At 40.3% G+C, this 19846-nt stretch overlaps 1 protein-coding gene and 1 long non-coding RNA gene across 2 annotated transcripts in view; one reads left to right on the top strand and one right to left on the bottom strand.

The window, feature by feature from the left end:
• Positions 1-19846, bottom strand: part of LOC122162631 (complexin-1-like) — a 93065-nt gene that overhangs the window by 7807 nt on the left and 65412 nt on the right. The window lies entirely within an intron of this gene.
• LOC122162633 lies at positions 1598-8725 on the top strand. The gene is made up of 3 exons (XR_006169610.1): positions 1598-1648; positions 7045-7147; positions 8084-8725. It is a non-coding gene; the product is annotated as an uncharacterized LOC122162633 (long non-coding RNA).

Here is a 19846-nt window from a genome sequence, read left to right as displayed (position 1 = left end):
CAAACAACTCAGCCCATTGGGAGCCATAGAAATGAAAAAGCCAGGGCTGGACAAGCAAAATAGAAAAATAGAAACCAATAGAAATAGACAGTAGAACATGAGTGTCTGAGCTGGCTGGGTTTGCAGAACTGGAAAGGAGATAGTATGTCATGCCCTTCAAAGGGTGGCTCCTAGAACTCTGTCAGGAGGTCGAGCAGGTATATTACCTCTCTGATCTTGCTTAGCAAATGCTGAGGCATGTGTTTCTGTTTTGCCACTTGTTGCTCTTGGCTTGACATGGCTTGAGGGACAGAATCCCCCATCTACAGGAATTTAGGCAAAAGGACTTGGATTGGGTGGAGGAGGGCAATAGGAAGCTTGCACATTGGCAAAAAAATTGTGTGCAGATTACTATGATGGGCACAAGCTTCTAACTGAAGTTTTTTCAAAGAGAGTGGGAAATGCGATGCATGTTTGCTTACTGATAGAAAATTTTCCTCCTATTTATATATTCGTATGTTCTGGGTACCCTTACCAGTAACAGCTTGCCTGTCACTTTCCCAGTGTGTCATATTCCTCAGCCCTGGCTCCTCTTCATCAGACTCAGTTCCCTCCAAAACATAATCAACCTCCCACAGGTGTGTCAGGAGAAGAAAGTAGGAGCTTTGGAGATACGTAGTCTTTTACTGTCTGAAGACTGAGTATCTCCCTGACAGCATGATCATAGCTGTCTTTATCCTATCAGCATTCCATTTCACACCTGCTTTGCAGCATGACCTGAACACACTGTTTTATTATACAGTAGTGCTGTGTGGAAATGTTATTTGTCTAACTGTTAAGGCTGTATTTGGAAAATGACTTTTCTGGGGTACTAACTTCATCATTTATCAGAGCAGGCATGACATCCCCAAGAGGAGGTGCTGGCTCATGCTGGGGGTGTGTCAGCAACACTACAGACAATGATGAAATATCAATGAATTTAGTTAGCTGATGTTAACATTTTTCCCACTTTGCCCTGTGGCTTTCCCTTCTGGAATATCATCTGGAATGTATGTTCAAAACAAAAGGCAAGAACACTAGACAAAAGAATAATTCCCCCTTGCACTATGATTTAAAAATGACGGACATTTCCAAAGCCCGAAGGAAAAAGCCTGGTGAGACACAATGTATTTGGCAATGTTTTTATAGCTGAGTGGACTGCAGGAGTAGCATCTATGAGAAAAGTACAAATGCTGCCCTATGCTCAAGTCATACCACAAGCCAAAATTGAGCCCGTCAACCAACATCATGATGCTTCACTGATAGATTTAAAAAAGGGAAAAACATGCTGTGCCTCTCACATAGATGTGAGAGTGTGCAGGAATAAAAATGTAAAGAGTGGCAGGCCTACAGGCACCCAGCTCACCACAGGAGAAGGGTGGGAGGCACTCCACGCACAGAGCAGCAGCTTCCTGCAGTCCAGGAGAGGCTCATGGAGGGATAGGCCCTCCTTGCCCAGCCTGTAGGTACCCGCGCGGAGTAGTGTGCTCTGGAAGGACTACCCTTTATGGCAGATAAACACACTGGAGCAGGGGAAAATTCTGAGAAGGAGAGAATGGAAGAGAAGACCTGTTACAGACTGCCTGCAACCCCTTCTCCTCATCTCTCTGTGTCACTCCTGTGGGAGGAGGTAAGAAATGTTGGTAGTTGAAAGAGAAAAGCTGAGAAAAAAAGTGGCTTGGGAGGAACGTGATTTTATTTCTGTTGTCGTTTCTCACCATCCTACTCTTACTTTCAATTGGTGATACATTAAATTAATTTCTCCTCATGGAATCTGTTTTTTCCGTGACAGGAAATGCTCATTCTCCTGTCTCTGTCTCAACCCAGCAGCTTTCCTTGTTTTTTTCTCCTGTCTCTCGAGGAGGGAAAGAGGACGGCTTTGCACCCAATATCCACCTAAGGTTAAACTCACCACACAAGCGAGTGAGTCAGAAAGAATAGTGTGCAGAGAGACAGACCCACAGATTGCAAGCTGATACTTAAAGAAGCTGTGATTCTTTAACAAGATTAAGAAGAACTAAGGTACTACTTATTAAGCCTCCATTTGAGGCTCTGCTCCCCATAAAAACTTTGCAATTAATCTAATAATAGTAGAATAAGCTCTCTTAGTAGTAGAATAGTAGAAAGAGCACCTTGCTTGGTTTGAAACAGCTATGAGTAAAACATCTGTTCTGAGATATTCTAGTCAGTGAGAGAGATGGATAATGCAGATAGCAATACATCCTGTCCCAAGGTAGGTAACTAGGACACTGCCCTTGAAGATACATTCCTCTCTGCTGAGTACTGAAGAAGCATTTGACCACCAGCTTAGGTGGAGACTATAAACTAAATAGATAGCTAAAGCTTGATAAGACAAACTCCATAATGAACTTGTTTATCTCTAAAGTGATAACAAAATACTCCCAAGGCTCACTCCTCAGTTGATTTCATTTCGCTCTGACTCCAAACTCTGTGGGTGCTCCTTGTGAAGTTAAGTTTTTTAAAATAGATACTTACTTACTAGTTCTCATTCTGCCTGATTCTCTAAAATGGGAAAGCAGCAAGGTTCCTCTTCCTTTCTCTCTCTCTCCCCGTTCCTCATGTTTGTTCAGTTCCTTCTACAGAAATGGAAACAGCCTGGGAATACATTGGGGTTCTCCTAATAAAAGCTGGCAATAGCTGTGAGATTCACAGTTATCCCAATTGGATTCAGTGTGCATTATGAAACACATAATTTCACAGCTAATAGCCAGCACGAAGAAAAGGAAAGAGAGAGGAGTCTTACATAATCAAGGGCAAACTACATTCATTTAATGCTGATTTAGTATACTTCTTGGAGTACTTACACATGGACGCAGTTTCAGTTCCAGAATTGTCTTCAAGCAACTCTCATTTCTTTAAAACATGACTTCTTGCTGCTTGCCAGCTCTTAGCTCTTTTTAAATGCAGGACTTATTTCTTTGAGGAATCATAAATCAGCTTCACTAGATTCTGTTCTCACACTCCACTGGAAAAAGGAAGATGTCTCCCCTCACATTAAATTTCTCCAACAGAGTTCATGGCTTCCCAGTCACTCTAACAATATTTGTTACCTTCCCCTCAGGTTAGGGGATAATGTATGATATGATCATTTCAATGTGCAGCAGGAATAGATGAGCTCTTGAGATGTCAGGCCTGATGCCCCACCTTAGTAACTCTATCTATTCCCAGCAGTGACTTGTGGACCTTTTTTTCAGTTATTCTGCTGAGCTGGAGAGCTCCTACAGATAAAAGTCCAGGAGAAAAGGTTCAGCTTTCTTTTTCTCTGCACATCTTGAGTTACACAGAATCACAAAATCACAGAATGGTAGGGTCTGGAAGTCCAACTACCTGCTAATTCAGTTTTCCTACCGTAAGTTATACAGGAAAGCATCCAGGTAGGTCCTGACAGGGACTCCAGATCTGACTCCTGAAGAACAAATCAGTTAACTGGCTTTTCTCTTTTAAAACTTTAGAGCAGATTTGTAAGAACATACTGTTGGAGGAACATTTTTGTACATAATCTTCCCGTTCTGTGTCATTTCAGTTTCAAAGCTCTTTAAAAAAAAGACAACACCAATTGATTCTTCAATACTTAGTGAAATCCATTTTTTCAGAATTCTTTTTTGGTGACTATGTCTTTATTTTTTAAGAAAAACTGAAATGTGATATGAATGCTTTTTTCAATATGTGCTCGTAAAGCACACTGTTCATTTACTACTGACATACAAAATGCATACAAAAGTCAGAAACAAAGAAGCTCTTTGCTATGTTTTCAGAATATGCAAATAAAGAATAAAAAAAAGCTCTTAAATCTTCCTAAGACACATACCAGATAAATATGAAACAATTCTATGTTTTACCATCCTATCCTTTAAGATTAAGTGTTGTCTTCATAATGAGATTTAACTGAGCTTACAGACTGATGTGAATTTACTGATCTAAAGATGCAGATCAGAGATGACTTCCTTATTTTCCATTCTGGGAAAATAAGAGATGTACATAGTTCCAGTTGGTACCCTTATCCTTTTGAGTGCTAACCACTTCCTTGCCCTTTACCAATTTACATTTTATAATTCACAAAGGCATTGGAACCATTTAAAAGGTATTTGGAAGATAAGAGATTTGTTTGGAGATAAGATTGGTTCATTACTTGGTGAGGATGGTCACTTCACAAATAGGGATGCAGATAAAGCAAAAGCATTTCGTGCCTTCTTCCTCTGTCTTCAACACAAGTGATGGGCCTTGATACCCCTGGGAGTCCTAAGATGGAGGATCATGGCTGTAGTAACGATAAGTGCTCATACTAAGTAAGTTTGCTAACACTAACTTAGAAAGAGCTGTTGACATCCTCAAAGGCAGAGAGGCTTTACAGAGAGATTCTGGCAAACTAGACAGTCACAAGAACAAGTGCCAGACTCTGCATCTCAGATGATGCTACCTTGAATACACGTATAGACTGAGGGATGAGAGGCAGGAGAGAAGCCCCGCAGGGAAGGATCTGCAGGTTCTTGCTAGCAGCAAGTTGAACATGAGCAGCAGTTTGCTCTGGACAAAAGGACAACCATACCCTAGATAGCACCTGGCCCAGTGCTGCCGCTGGATGAGGGAAGGGGTTGTCCCTTCTGCTCTGCTCTGGCCTTACTTCCAGTGCTGGTGCAGTTCATAATATGAGAAGGAAATGAAATTATTAGAGAGCACACAAAGACTATAAAGGATCTGGAGGATGAGGTCTGAGAGCACCTGAGGTCCCTCAGTGTGTTCGGCGCAGAGTAGAGTTGCTGAGGGGAGCCCTCATAGCAGCCGCAGCTTCTCAAAGGGAGAGGAGGGCAGCGCTGAGCTCTGCTCTCCCATGGTAGAATAGGACCCCAAGGGAAAGTTTTAGAGTATTTGCACAAAGTATACTATTTTGCCTACTCTGCCAGGGTCTAAAGCACATGACTGTGCTTTGCCTTTGTTCATACCAGTGAACAATCTCCGCTGGATTTCCTTTCTTGTTTATGGTATTGGAAATCACTGGGATCACCTTCCAGTGCTGAAGACCCACACAGTTAAACAGACCCAAAATTTCAGAGAACTTGTATTTTTATGAGCTTTACCATGAAGCTGCTCTGTCACCTTGCTGATCTCATTTAACCTATTTTGCCTCCTTTCTTTGGTATTCTTCTCTCTGTTGTCTTGACCTCTTTATGACCAGTTGTTTACATTTTATGCTGCACCAAAGAATTCAGTGGTAGCTTTGCTATTAGTGTTAACAAAAACTCAAAGGGTGCAATAATTTGCAGTTTTGGAATAAGCTCTGCACATTTCATTATTTTCTCCCTCAATTAAATTTCTCTTTATTAATAAAAATGAGCTGTACTACATGGAAGTGAGTTCCAAACAAAGGCTGAATCGATCTGTCTTATAAAAATTAAGGCATTCCTCTACAGAGGTCATTTTACTTCCTCTCAATGATGAATCCTCTTTTGAAGAACTGTTAAAATATTAAAGAAAAATACTGTCTGAGAAAGGACTGTTTCATCATGACAGAAACATACAGTTCTTCAGTTACTCAGTAAAATGCCTTTCAAATTAATGCATTTTCTTGAAGAGTCTTCAATATCAGTTTTTCAGTAATGCTTTTTTCTGTGACAATCACTAGATAGGACTTTTAGAGGCACACTGACCAAAACAGAGAGGCCCTTTAGGCAGTCAGCATAAAATTTATCTTTATGGATGAAAACTTCAGGAAGAATTTGGTCCAGGGAGTTTTCAAGCTTTTATATCCCTCCCTCTTCTCACTCCAGCCAGGAGAGAGGAAAGCAAGCTATCAGAAATCTATTCATATTTCAAATTTGATTGTTCAATTCTGGTATCACCAGTGGCTTAGGAGTAGTTAGGTGAAGTAGAATCATGAGCAAGCAGAGCAATGATCCTACCCTAGCACCATCCAATGCACAATTTCGTTCCTGCCTGTAATTGTCTGAGAGAATGCAGAACAATTTATGACTGCACACAATGTATTTTTACCATAAAATGTTTTTTTTCCCTCTTCTTTAAATTTAAATTTTATTATTTTAATAAATTTCAACAATGGTTTTGAGTAGAGCTGCAATTTTTAAGAGTAATGGAACTCCTCTCATTTTCACCACTGAACTGCAGGCTTGTTGGCTAGAATGACCTCTGCCTACAGCATTGTTACTGACGATGATTCATTGCATTTTTCATGTAATGTTATTTCTTGCTCTTCATCTGATGTGCTGTAAAGGAAAGAGGTTTTCTGTACATTCTATAGCCTCTCCTTATCTCCTTAGTGTAAACCTTCACTAGTCTGGACTAATCATTCACAAGACTCAGCTAGGAACTACACACTTGACAGGGATTCCGTTGGCAATATATATTTAAGGCTAACAATTCATATGTGATATTTTGCCATACCTAAGAATATCCTATGACATTATGAATCAAACTTCTAAACATACACAAGAGTGAGTTCAGCCTTTCATCCTAAGACTGTCAAATACAAACTCACTGGTACTATCTTACCTATATTTCTTTTTTGGATATATCAATCTCAGTGGCCCAATTCCTAGTATCTACAATATCGGACATCTAAATTTGCTCTTTTAATGTGTCAGAGCTGTTACTGTCCGGTTGTGACTGACTTAAAAAAAAAATCACCTTATATACACTATTTGTGTCTCCTCTTCCCAGAAAAAAAAAATATATAAAATAAAATAAAAAAAAATTGACCACTGCTGGCACTTTCCAACATTATTAATAGTTTTACAGCATTCACTTCACGGCAAATCAATAATGTTGGGGTTATTCTTTCTCAATACATTTTTTTTAATCACCTTTTTATTGCCCTTAATTCTATCAGTTTTAAATTTCTACTTCTGCTCTTTTTCCTTGTTTATAAATTTTGCAACATTTTATCACAATGACTGTATTATTGTTCCTCAGTTTCTTCATGATTATCCCTCTCAACTTAGCATTGCAAATACAGTCTAATCTCTGCTAATAGCACTTTATTCCTGCATGCAGCAGAACCCAGCAGCTCATACCAGATATTACTTGCTGTTCAGGAATGCACTGAGAACCAGGAGTGACCAGCAGCTGCACAGCTGGCCTCAGAAATAGTTGCCAGGTATCTACCACCTCTACCACCATTTACCACACATACAGAAGCCTTTTTTTTTTTTTTTTTTTTTTTAAAGCAGTGCCTTTAAATCTTGACTGATTTTTTTTTTTTTTCTATTTTGCGCCTTGCTATGAGTTAGTAAAAATTATGTTCTGTTATGGCTTGAACAGACAAAAGACATAGGAAAGACCTTTTTAATTTATAGTGAGTGTTTTCTGATTGTTAGTTATAATATCAAGTTCTAAAATTTTCTTTGAACAGTGATACTGTTTTAAGAGCAAAAAACAAATACAGACTGTTTGAAAAGCGGTCATGTAGCAGAAGGGCTGATATCTTAGGTTAGACAAACCAGAAACGACCAACATCCACAAAAACTCACACAGAAAGAGTTTAAATATTTACATAGAAATGAATGCAAACCTTCTCCTTTGCAGTATGTGCAATATACACGGTAAAACAACCCTGCATTTTTCGATAAGAATACTTCCTTTGGCTAACAAAGAATCAGAATGCTCCAGATCTAATAGAATGGGAACCTGAAGAGAATACTGAAGAGCTTTTTTTCCATGATGTATTGAAGACATGCAGGGAGGAATAGGAAATAAAAAAATGAAACAAAAGAAATGGAAAACTGTCTTTTAGTGGAAAACATTAAAAATATTGTGATTAGCATAACAATATCACAGCTCTTTTACTAATCCATAAATTTGCATTTAAACAAATTAAATACTGTAGATAATTTCTCTGCAGTTTAAGAATTCTAAATAAAAATGTCAGTTACTTTAACCTGTAGCTAGTATAATGCGTTGTTCAATGGTTTTTGTTTGTTTGATTGATTGTTTTTTAAGTGAAAAAGTCATGCATGATTATCTTGTTTGTGCTCGTAATCAGCAACCTACTGTGACTTTGAATTAATCGAGATTCAACATTTTTTTCCTCCAGGGGTGAGAGATACAAAAGGACATGGACTCAGAAGAAGCTTGTATGTATCTATTCTTGCTATGCTCTGGTAGTCTTTCAAATGGGATGACTCCTTAAATGAACACTCTGTGCACGTGAGTGATGGGAACTGTGGCAAACTTAAGCTCTGCTGTCATCATTAGGACGCAATCTGTATCAGGATCAATACTGGCACTTCTCTCACACAGAGTGTTTTGCTCTTAGCTGTAATATCATCTTCCAAAAACGTTCTGCCTCCCAGCTGAAGGCAGCTGGCTAAGAAAGGAGCCAGACAAGTCCTTGCAGTATCATAAACCAAATTGTCAAGAAGCACGGAGGAAGACAGGCTGTGCATAAAGCTAGTCCACACCATACCCCCTCTCTGCATCTTCTCCTCTCACTTTGGCATGTCCCTATTACAGTGCCCTCATGACAGAGATAACACTAAAACTAAGTGCATGGTGCACTTCCCAGGTGGGACCAAAATTCTCACAATCACTCCACATAACTGAATTTCTTGCCTTTGAATTCTGATTTTGTAAACCATCATGTTTTTGCATGGCGAGGAGAATACTGCAAGCAACACTGCCAGGTTTTACAGAAAGGAGAGCTGTGTTTGAAAGTATGATCATTAGGAAACACATAGATCACAAATTTCATTGTATTTCATTGTACTGTGTTTTATTAATTAAAATCATGATAAATCAATCCAATGTAGCATTTTCTTAGTTCTGAACCAGCTTATGAATTAGTCTGTTTACATAGGCATCCCATGATGCAGCTTCCAGATTGATTTTTCATTCATCTAGTGAAGTTGTTCATTGTGCCCTTGATTACAGTAAAGCTTGAGTGACCTCAATTCCCCTAGCAAGACCCAGGTGCTTTAATAACTATTACTTTACTTTGTCAACACTTCAGAGCTTTCAGGTCTGATTTTAATTATAGGAGCTGTGACATTTTTAGTATCTCCCAAGCAACTGCTTTACTTTGCAGTCATGATGCTCTGATTACAAAATGCATGGGGAAGTTCTGCTGCAAGACAGCTTTACTAGGAAGAGGCACAGCTTTGTCCCATGTGGTTCTTCCCAAATTCCTTCAAAGAATGCTTACCAAGTGTCAAAGGTTTTAAATCTATATTTCAGGCTTTGTCAGAATCTTGTACAAAGAAATGCACATAATAGTGCAGAGCTTAACAACGTTATTTGTGAGCCATCACTGAGCAAATGTCAAGAAATTCTTCTAATAAAGCAGTGTTATGTTGTGTATTCAGGGCTTACTGTGTGTACGTGTGAGGTAGAGGAATCAATTTCATACTGTTTGGTAATATCAGGACAGACAAAATATAGTGGCCTCAATACATCTGACTTACACACTCCCTTGTAAATTAATAGCTGGATCCTCATCAGTGTTTTACATCAAGCTGGGGAAATTCAAGGATTTCAATAATTACGTTTTGGGAAAAAAAACAATAAAATTTCTTCCTACTTCAGGCCACTAAAAGGAAAACAGTTTATAAACAACAAAAGAATCCTTTCACTAAGCCTGAAGTATATGTTCTCAGTTCTGGATATTCTTACTAAAAGCAGATGGTAAAAAAGACATCCTTGGCACTGTTCATAAAGCCACTATGCTTATACCAGTACTCTCATTCACGCTGTGTTGTGGTTAAGATGCTTACTAAGATACACGCTGTAGGGAGGTGGTTTGAAATGCCATCTCCTGCCAGGATTTCACTATATGCATTAATTGTATGCAAGGAATACCACAAAAGTAATGCCTCCTATTTTATGATGTTGGCCCACAATGTCAGAGGCAGATGGTGGTATGGCAGTAGAGGTCAAACCTTCCCACAAATATTTCATTAAATTTTATTGCCATATAGCAGATGGCAGCAGAGGAGCAGCCTGAGACAATGGTTTCTGATATCAAAGTGTGTATGAAGCAAAGGTGTGTCACTGAGTTGCTCTGTGTGGACAAAACTTCACCCACTGACATTTATCAGTGCTTGTGGAATGTTTCTGGAGATGAAACAGTGGCTGTGAGCACAGTGAAAGCCGGACTGCATAGGCAATGTTCTCCTAGCAATAACGCCTAGCAATCATAGCAGCTGTGAAACAGTGGGCTACCTCTGCTGGTATGGATTGTTACAAGCACAGGATGTAGGCTCCTGTTCATCATTGGCAAAAATGCAGAGCTAGTGGAGATGGCTGTGTTGAAAAGGAATGTTTTGTGGCTGAGAATTTGCTCTATCAAGTGGTGTTATTGTGCTCTTTGTAACTTTTGTATTTTCCATGTAAATGAATAGGAGAATTACTTTCAGAATGAGCTAAGAAAATCACCACACATATCAAAGTCACTGGAAATGCAGGTCTCAGAAGTGTCCAATTAGTGACACCTGTTGAAAATGTTAACTGAGAATGAAAACTTTTGCCTAAGTTTTATCAACATTCTGGTTTCATAATTATGTTAAACAGATTTAAGTCAGTTTAATGGGATCAAACTATTGGAACTTCTTACATTCATTTGGTTATGTGCATCATTAAATTAAAAAGACAAAGAATTTTCAGGCAGGTCAGATCTAACTCAGTACAAGATGCTGAAATTGCTCTCAGTATTTAAAATCCCAAGTTTACTCATGAGGAATAGCTGTATTTTGCAGTGGGAAGCTGCCCCTTGGAAACTTAGGATCAGTCAGTGGAAGAAGAACAGAGTCTTACTTTTTTATTCATGTTCTAATCCTATTTTGTATTTGTGAGGCAAGCACAGATAAAGAGCAGTGCTGTGAACACAAATCGACCATGCAATGTAAATAGCACCAGTTTTCAGCTAGAGGGTGGGATAGAAAAATCAATAAAAATGTTGGTGTCTTGAGTAATCCTCAACTACTGTGATTGTAGTTGCCAACTAAGTTCACTCAGAGGTTTTGCCGAAGATCTCATAGAAAAGACTTGTGATCCAACCGCAAGGGCACAGGGTGACTCTTAGACAGGCTCTAATGTTACACATCAGAGTGACAGGCAGACTACAACCAGCATAAATGACAGGCCTTTCTCCTTGACTCTTAGTAAGCCTGTCAAACTAAGCTGAATGCTAAATCTGCAAGAAAATAAAAGTTTGAACAAGGGATCACATACCTCTGTCAAGGGAAAGTGCCTCCAGAGCAGAGCAGCCCTAAGCCAGCTTTTTCCTCTTTCCCTTACAGTGTCAGATCCCCTGCAGGAGCAGGAATAGCCCCATCTGACAGTTTCTGATTTGAGGTTCTCCCATTACCTCTCTAAAGTGAAGCCACAGAGCTGCTCCTATGTCCTTCAACACCCATGTACACTTTTAAAGCCTGTAGCAGCACAAAATCACCCCAAACCATTTGCCAAACACCCAGTCTGAATCACAGAAGAATGGCCTTTCATCCAAAAGTAGATAAGTCCTTGTCACCATTCCTAATACATTTTTTTGAAAACGACTAAACTTTTTCTCTGTGCACTGAAATCTGACAATATATTATCTTCCTTTGCAACAAACTCTAAGAAATAGAACAGGAACAGCATCCTCTCCCTACAGGGAAATGAAACTAACCCTTTTCAACTGCTTATAAAGAGATGAAAGTCCATCGTCCTCTCACTGTCCACATACATCAGACATCCCAGCAAGACTTCAACACGAAGACTTTCTTGCAGTGCTCAGTTTATCTGTGGTCCTCAGCTCCTTCTTTGCAATCTGCCTCCTCCTTCAAGACAACAAAGGAGAAAGGCACACGAAGAACAAAAGCACACAGCAGAATTGAGAATATCAGAATTATTGCCACTTTTATAGAAGGAGGTAACAAAAGAGTGAGAACTGTTTCTCTAAATTAGAAAGGACAGATTTGAAAAGACTGGAAGACTAGTTGGCACAATGATAAAAAACATTGGTGTTGTACTTCTTAATTTATAAAACACTGTCAAACTTTTAGAAGTTAATTAAAGCAAACTTGGGGCTAGTTAACCACCTCACATTTAAATGTCTACATGTGAGATCAAGGAACAGATCCATTCAATTTCCTGAGGACTCTGCACCAAGGCTTTGTGGAGATCTGTACTTGTTCCATAAATACCTTTCTCTGTTGCTGCTTTAAATTTTCACATTTACCTCCCCTGTCAGAGGTTCTGAGGAGCACAAACACAACAGAGAAGGGCTGTAATAGTGGCAAGGAGGTCAGGAGGTATGAATAGTCACCAAGAAGATGGAGAATATCCCAGATGTCTTGCTCTCATAAATCTCCCAGTCCCACTCCCACAGTAAATTCAGCTAAACTTAATCTACAGACTCAAATTCCTCAGCTGAACTAAAAGCCCATGTTATGCTAGACTAACTGAAAACATTTAGGAGCAGAAAGGTCTTGTTTGTCATTTGATTTTAGATTGACTGCAGAAAGTGGAGGTGCTCCTTTTCAACTCACTGGAGGCAGTTTGCTAGCTTCCTGCTGTCTCAACAAACCTAATAGTCCCTCCTAATTGCAGTGCATGGAAATCTGTGATAACAACATCAGAGCACAGTAAATGTGAAGATAGCAAGTGTGAATTTTCTAGCGAGATAAGCAGCTGGAACAAGCACACAGACTTAATGAGGCTGAACCCCTGCTTCTCTGCAATATCTTTTTGCTACTTTTATTACAGAATATTAGAAAGCACCCACAGAGATCACCTAGGCCCCACACAGGACCACCCATGACCACTGCTCTGAGGAGCCTGTTCCACCCGCCTCTGCTGCAGACCCTTTCCTTGACCCCCAGCTGCCCTCCCCTGACGCAGCTCCATGCCGTTCCCTCGGGCCCTGTCGCTGTCACACAGAGCAGAGCTCAGTGCTGCCCTCTGCTCCCTGTCAGGAGCTGCAGCCGCCATGAGGGCTCCTCTCAGCTCCTCTGCTGTGCGCTAAGCACACACGAGGAATGCGGCTGCTCTTGGTGCATTTTGCCCTCTGAACCCTTTAGTATCTTCATCACCCTCCTTCAGACACTCCCTTGTAGTTTCACGTCCCTCATGTTTGTGGCACCCAGCCTGCAGGCAGTGCTGGAGGTGAGGCCTCACAATGGGACAAGCCCCTTCCCTCATCCAGCTGACAGTGCTGGGCCTGGTGCATCGCAGGGCGCAGTTGGTCCTTTCCATTTCATTTCTAGCTTTGTGTATGGGAGCTTTAGTTTCAGCTGCTTTGTTATAAACGTTGGGCTGTTTGTGTCTTTCCTTCTCCCGGTATGCTGAGAAGCTGAGTTTGTATTCTAAGCAGTGTGTCCTGGCTGCTGGTGTGGCCTCACCTCAAGCATTGTGCAGTTTTGGGCACCACAATACAAGAAGGACATTAAACCATTAGAAAGCACCCAGATGAGGGTTACAAAGGTGGTGAAGGGTCTGAAAGGCAAGACATATGAGGAGAAGCTGAGGTCCCTTGGTTTGTTCAGGCCAAAGCAGAGGAGGCTGAGGTAAGGCTTTGTGGACATGGTGCTACTTCTCCCCCAGAAGCAAATTCTCTATCTTCCTCAGCGTGGTCTGAAGAAGGCCACAGACCTCCTGAATCAGCAAGAGTGCTGGCCTGGTCCGCACCCCCAGACTGGACATCTCACACTGTAGTCTGGTAAGAATAAGTTCAGTTTACTTCAGAACTGCCTCAAAACTGGCCAGTGAGGAAGGAAACTCCTGAGTCCTGAGGCCCTTAAGAAGGCCATATGAATTGACAATAAGAGGAATATGTAAGAAGCTGGAACAATTTTTGGCTCAAAATTGTTCAGCAGCACCCATCCATACATAACCTGATCAACAAGCTTTTGGAGTTAATGGTTACAATAAGCACAGCGGTAAGTGAAACATATGTAGCTAGGCAAACAGGAGAAACCTTTTTAGCTGTTGCTTCTTTTGAGCATTCAAGCTGGCTTATGGGTGTCACCTCAGAGGAGGGGACCACCATGCAATCAGTGAGCATACCTAGCAGCCCACCATGCGACAACTGTGTTATCAGCTGCTGATTACCCAACAGGAGGGGCGTGTACTACAGACATACTGCTGTTGCTGATGAACAAAACATAAGTGCCCCTAGCAACTACCAATGCCCCTGATGAACAAAACATAAATGCTCCTGACAACTACAGCAAGTCCTGATGAATGAAACAGAAGTGCCCTTGGCAACCAACTGCTACCCCTGGAGACCATAAATAGGATAAAAACCCAAGGAGTTACAAGGCAGAACGGGTATCCCCTCCACCGAACTGCAGCCAAGCAGGTTAACAAGATGTCCCTGAGCACCTTGCTGCCTCCCTATGGATCAGTGAGATGTCACTGGATTCTTGGTGGTGATTATTCCTGCTTTATAAACCGTTCACTAGGATTTCTCTCTAACTTTCCCATCTTTCCCACATGCCTTAGTTGCTTTGAATTTGTAATAAGTCAATTGGATAGCATTTGGCTTAATTTGCTGCCTTAATCTTCCTCCAGGTATATTATAAATGTTGAATCATCTCCTCCAATAATTAAGACAATATGAAAACTCTCCATTTTTCCTCAGCATCACCAGTAGCAGTTAGAGCCCATAGGGAATGCACTGCAAAGGCAGGCAAAGACTATGCAGCTACCACAAGCAAAGCATGCCCTAAACTTCTCAGATTTGCCCAAATTCAGATCTGACCTTCTACTAGCCATCTTCTATCAGGCACATAAGGTGACTAATTCTCTCTGACAGTCTTAAATTCCATGCTGATGAAACTCCAAGCAATGTCAGAATAAAAGCGTAACTTTGCAGTGAGGTTAGCATGAAGTCACATCTTGCTGTAAGGAAGCAGCTGCATTTCAAAGCTTGTGTCTAGCTCTGATAACTTTTAACAGCAAAGAATGTTGTATCCATTAGCAGAACAGTGAAGGCATTAGGCTGATTTCTCAAGCAGGTGTAATTCCACTAGTCTCATTAAATCCTGGTAAGTTATCTGTTCATCCAAGATTCAGATAATGAACTGCCAATATAAGAGACATAATGTAGCTAGTGTCTGATTTGAAGCAGTAGTGAGAGTCCTTTGGCTGTAGCAAAAATAAAATAGACCTTAATATCCTGTTTCATGACCTTGGCAGTCCTTGAATTAGCTTGACATTAAAAAAAAAAAAAAAAAAAAAAAAAGCAATCCCACAGCTGTACATGGGAAAAAAAATGATGTAATGCTGTAGCTGTACTTATTACAGACAATAGTACTGATTAAATTACCTCCATACCATTTGCATTTGAGGCTGACAGAAGCAGCATGATCTAGAACAGTCTAACTATATTAAAAGACTAAACAAAAAAAATATGAGGGGGAGGTGCTGGAAGGAACTCAGCCTTGAGAAAAGAAGACTGAGAGGGGACCTGATCCAGGTCTATAAATATCTAAGGTGTGGAGGGCAGAATGGCGAGGCCAGGCTGTTTTCAGTGGTACGTGGAGACAGGACAAGGGGAAACGGCTGGAAACTGCAGCATAGGAAGTTCTGCACAAATGTGCACAAGAACTTCTTTACAGTGAGGTGACGGAGCACTGGAACAGGCTGCCCAGGGGGGTGGTGGAGTCTCCTTCTTTGGAGATGTTCAAGTCTCACCTGGACGCCTACCTGTGTGACCTGGTGTAGGGAACCTGCTTTGGCAGGGGGGTTGGACACAATGATCCCTGGAGGTCCCTTCCAACCCCTACAATTCTGTGATTCTGTGAACTCAAAGTTCCTCCAGTCACTTAGTGAAATTTTACACCATCCTGATTAAGGGGCTTTTTTGCTGAAGAAAGAATTTTTTTTCATCAAAACAAGAAAGAAGTAAATAAAATGTTCTGCCTATAGGTACAAAGTGAGTGTGCTCATATCCTTGTTTTAGTCAAGAGCTAAATTCCAGGTGGTCTTGGCTCTGCTGGCTAAGAAAGTTCCAAGTGGCAGTTTGGGCAATGCAGCCACTTCCAGAGAGCAGTAGCAAGGGGAACAAGGTCTGAAATGGTCTCTGCTTCCACATTCTTAACTTTTGTCATGAATTATTGCCTGAGGAAGTGCCTAGGGTATGAGGAAGAGAAGAAAATCCATTTTCATGAAGATCAGATTACACGCTAGGCATCCAGCTCTGGAAATCTATTTCCAATTCAGCTACTGCATGGTTTTGGGCAAGTTGCTTCCATTTCCCATGACTCAGTTTCTCCACCTGTAATTCACTAACAGTAATGCCATACATACACTTAAAACACATACTCTGGAGCTGTCTTGACGAAGAAAACATTTTGTGCATAATTAGGTCTTGCTGGCTGGTGTATAAAAAGCACCATGTGGCTACACTTGCATTTGCAAAGAAGCATCAAAAAGGCAGAAATAGAGCTACCTTCCTGAGATGAATGATATCATTATATTTTTCATAGTGAATCCAGGCAGAAATACTCTGAAAAGACCAGCCATCATATTCTTCTTAGCTCCATTTTTACGAGCTTGGAAAGTTCTTGCCTTGGAAAACCAGCAAGAATGAATGGCCCAAACTGAGACACACCGTGGGCTGTGTCTACCATGCTGGAAGATTGCAGACCTTGCAATGAAGGAACAATGGATTCAGCAAGCATATAGGAAGCTTTCCTTCTTTCTTCATACAGTTATTTTGATCTGTCAGTGACAGGATGGCTGTAAATGCTACCACCAAATTTGCTATAGCTCAAATAACTCAATCATAGCCACTTGCAAATCACTGCTAGTCGTCTGAACAAGGGTGGGTCACCCTTGCACTTTCTCAGGCTATGGACTACACATGGAAAAAGGTGAATGCAGACTGCTACTCAAACTAGAATAAATAAAGGTTTTGTCACACTGCAAACATTCCCATTGTGTTAATCTTCTTCCATTTGCATGTACAAAAAAAAAGGTATCTTTCAAATTATATAAAATCTATTCAATCTCTTCCTATATACATATTTCTTTGTATTTGCACTCAAATCAGACAATATACAGTGGCTGTGCATACTGTTTTCTGCAATGTTGCCAGTTTGCTCTGAAAACAAACAACCCCAAAGCCTCCAAACCAAACGAACTCCTTAAACAGTAGTTCAACCAGCAGAAAAAAGTGCACAGGGGAAAGAGAAAGAATTTGTATAGTGTGATGAGACAAAAAAATTACCAACAGCTATTGTCTTCCCACTTTTCCTCTGGAGGTAACATGAATAAGTAACTGATGGGTTACTGATGGAGGGCTGAGGAGATTTTTGTTACAAAGAATTTCTTGATGGAAATGCTGGATATTTGTTTCCGAACAGATCATATGGCAATGGAGTATCCTCGCATGCCATCCCAGTATATATTGGACAGTGAGGTGACAGAACAGCTCCTCCAATGGGGTGGCTGGTCAGACACAGATGCTCAGTTACAATGATACTGGAAAAGAGCTTGCAATATCCTATTTTGGGAGATCTACTGTTCTTGCTTTTACAAGCCAGAGCCAAATGTCTGGAGTTCATATTTCAAGAAGCCAGGAGGTCTTGAGACACCACTCATAAGTCTTCCCAGCACCAATCACTGTGTGTCACCTCCATGGGTTTATTTTGCACTCAATCCAGAATTGGTGAATCCTTGTGCCAGCAATGTGCATGGGTTTTGCCAACCAGCTCAGTAAAACAGAAGTCGTTTAAGTGAGGATTTCAGTAGAATAACTCTAAAGGCAACCCAATCAGTGCATAATGGTAAAAAAAGCTGTATTTCAAGAGACATTTCAGTAAGTTCAGAAGTATCACCCAATGGGATCTAGTTAGCAAGTATCCAAAGTGACATCTACTGGTGTAAATTTGGATTAGCAAGAAATGTAGGAATGAAATTACAGTAGAGCTGCACAAAAAGAGCTGCAGGGTGAACCCTTAGGTATTAATGGGGGAATAAGCAGCTGAAAACTGAACATGCTGAGTTCTTATAAATAACTGAGCCTCTAGATCTTACTGATGGAGAGATGTCAGGGTTTTTTTGTTTTTTTTTTTGAGTAGAAACGTGCTTCCTTTTTGCTTATGTTAAAAATGGCCTGAACCTACAACACACAGAGGAATCCACAAAGGTTTTCCCACTAGGGAAGATCAGTTATTTTAATGTTAAGACCTTGCAAATACACCTTCATTCAGACTTCCTAGGGAATTCTATAAATGTGGCTGGATTCATGAAGACAAAGACATACTGCATATCCTGGAAACTTTCATGGAAATATAAAGATGAAATTGCAAGGGTTAGCTAAGTACAGATTTCTTTGAATAAATCCAAAGATGACTGTTTAATAATGGCCCTCAAGCTCCTTGGCTGGGACAGCAGTCCCTGCTGAAAAGTACATCTGGGAGGTTAGTGTTCTCTCTTTCAGCCTTCAAGAGATGCTGCTGAACTAAGGCATATCCAGATAACTTTGCTAACCTTCAGCTTTCTAATTGTGCTGTCTGGTATTGGAGGTTTGTCAGTCTTTTTCCAGCCAAGTGAGACTTTTACAGAAATACAAAGCAGAAATGCAAACCTGGCAAGAGTAATTCCAAAGGCTGAGAGTGCTGGAGAAGAAAAATAGGTAGTTTAGAAAGATGTTAATGGCCTTTACTCTGAAGTGTTCCATACTAAAGATTTTTACTCAATGTTACGGAGAAAAGTGGTATGAGACTTTGAGAATTTAGATCAGAGACAACACAGGCTGGCCAGGACATCCTTGCATGGATCAGGTTGGTACAGAAGTTCTGGCAGGAGGAAAGTCTAGTACAGTTCAAATTGTCTTTATCATCTTTACTGTCTCCAAATGCCAGTATGAAAATGACCTACAGTGGTATGGTTCCCCCTCAGTCACCTCACCTGCAAATGTCCTTCCCTTCCTTTACTCCACCTGCATTTAATCCAGCTTCCACAGTCCTCAATAGCCAATGAATCAAATCTGTCTAGATATGCACTAAACACTTCAGGACATGTCCTTGCAGCTTATAGCCAGAGAAACCCATGATTAATTTGTTGTAAAGAATGCAATTCTGCTTGATCATCATCATTAGTGATATTACGATTGTATCCACTCACCCAACAGCTTACTTCTGTGAATGCACAATGCAATCCCTGTCCTACAGAGCATCACACTGGGAGTATCATAATCAGATCTACTGCTTTCTCATAGTCAGAGTGCTTGTGACGCACTTGTAAACACTCTCCTGTCCATAGCACAGATAGTACCAGCACTAACCTAAATAAGCAAGGAATGTTTTTTTTCCTTTACTGTAGGTTTTGGGCTTTTTGAAACTATCAAAAGCACAAAAAGACTCAAGTAAATAAAATCTTTCAATTTATGTAATACATAGATATTTCTGAAAATCTCTTAACATTTTCACACTGAACAACAATAAGCACAGCTTAATGCTTAATTAGATCACATATGCTGGTAAAAGTTCACATCACTGGTTTAATACCAATGATTTAAAAGGGAACAGACAGGCTGTTTCACTGAGATGTGAATGTTATTATTTGAATTGTAGAACTGAGGAAAATCTCTTCCTCATCTTTTGACACACAAAGAATACAATTTTTTATTTATTTTTTTTCCGGTTGTTGATAGCCTTCAATGAAAAATGTAATATAAATTTCTTCCTCCTAACGAAGACTGAATCTTCAGAACTGGGTTTTCAAGCAGTGAAATTTCATACCTTTTAACAGGAATTTTTAAACCTCTTGCCAGTACCTAGCCAAGAATGAAATGTTCCATAAATGCACTAACACAGGAGAGTTTAGCTAGCATTGTGAAGCTATTTCATAGCAACAAAGTTTTACCAAA

This window comes from Centrocercus urophasianus, unplaced genomic scaffold (genome assembly GCF_019232065.1).
Source record: "Centrocercus urophasianus isolate 14NV4802_14NV808 unplaced genomic scaffold, USGS_Curo_1.0 seq_21, whole genome shotgun sequence".
Lineage (NCBI taxonomy): Eukaryota > Metazoa > Chordata > Aves > Galliformes > Phasianidae > Centrocercus > Centrocercus urophasianus.
This window is presented reverse-complemented; position numbering and strand designations above follow the sequence as displayed.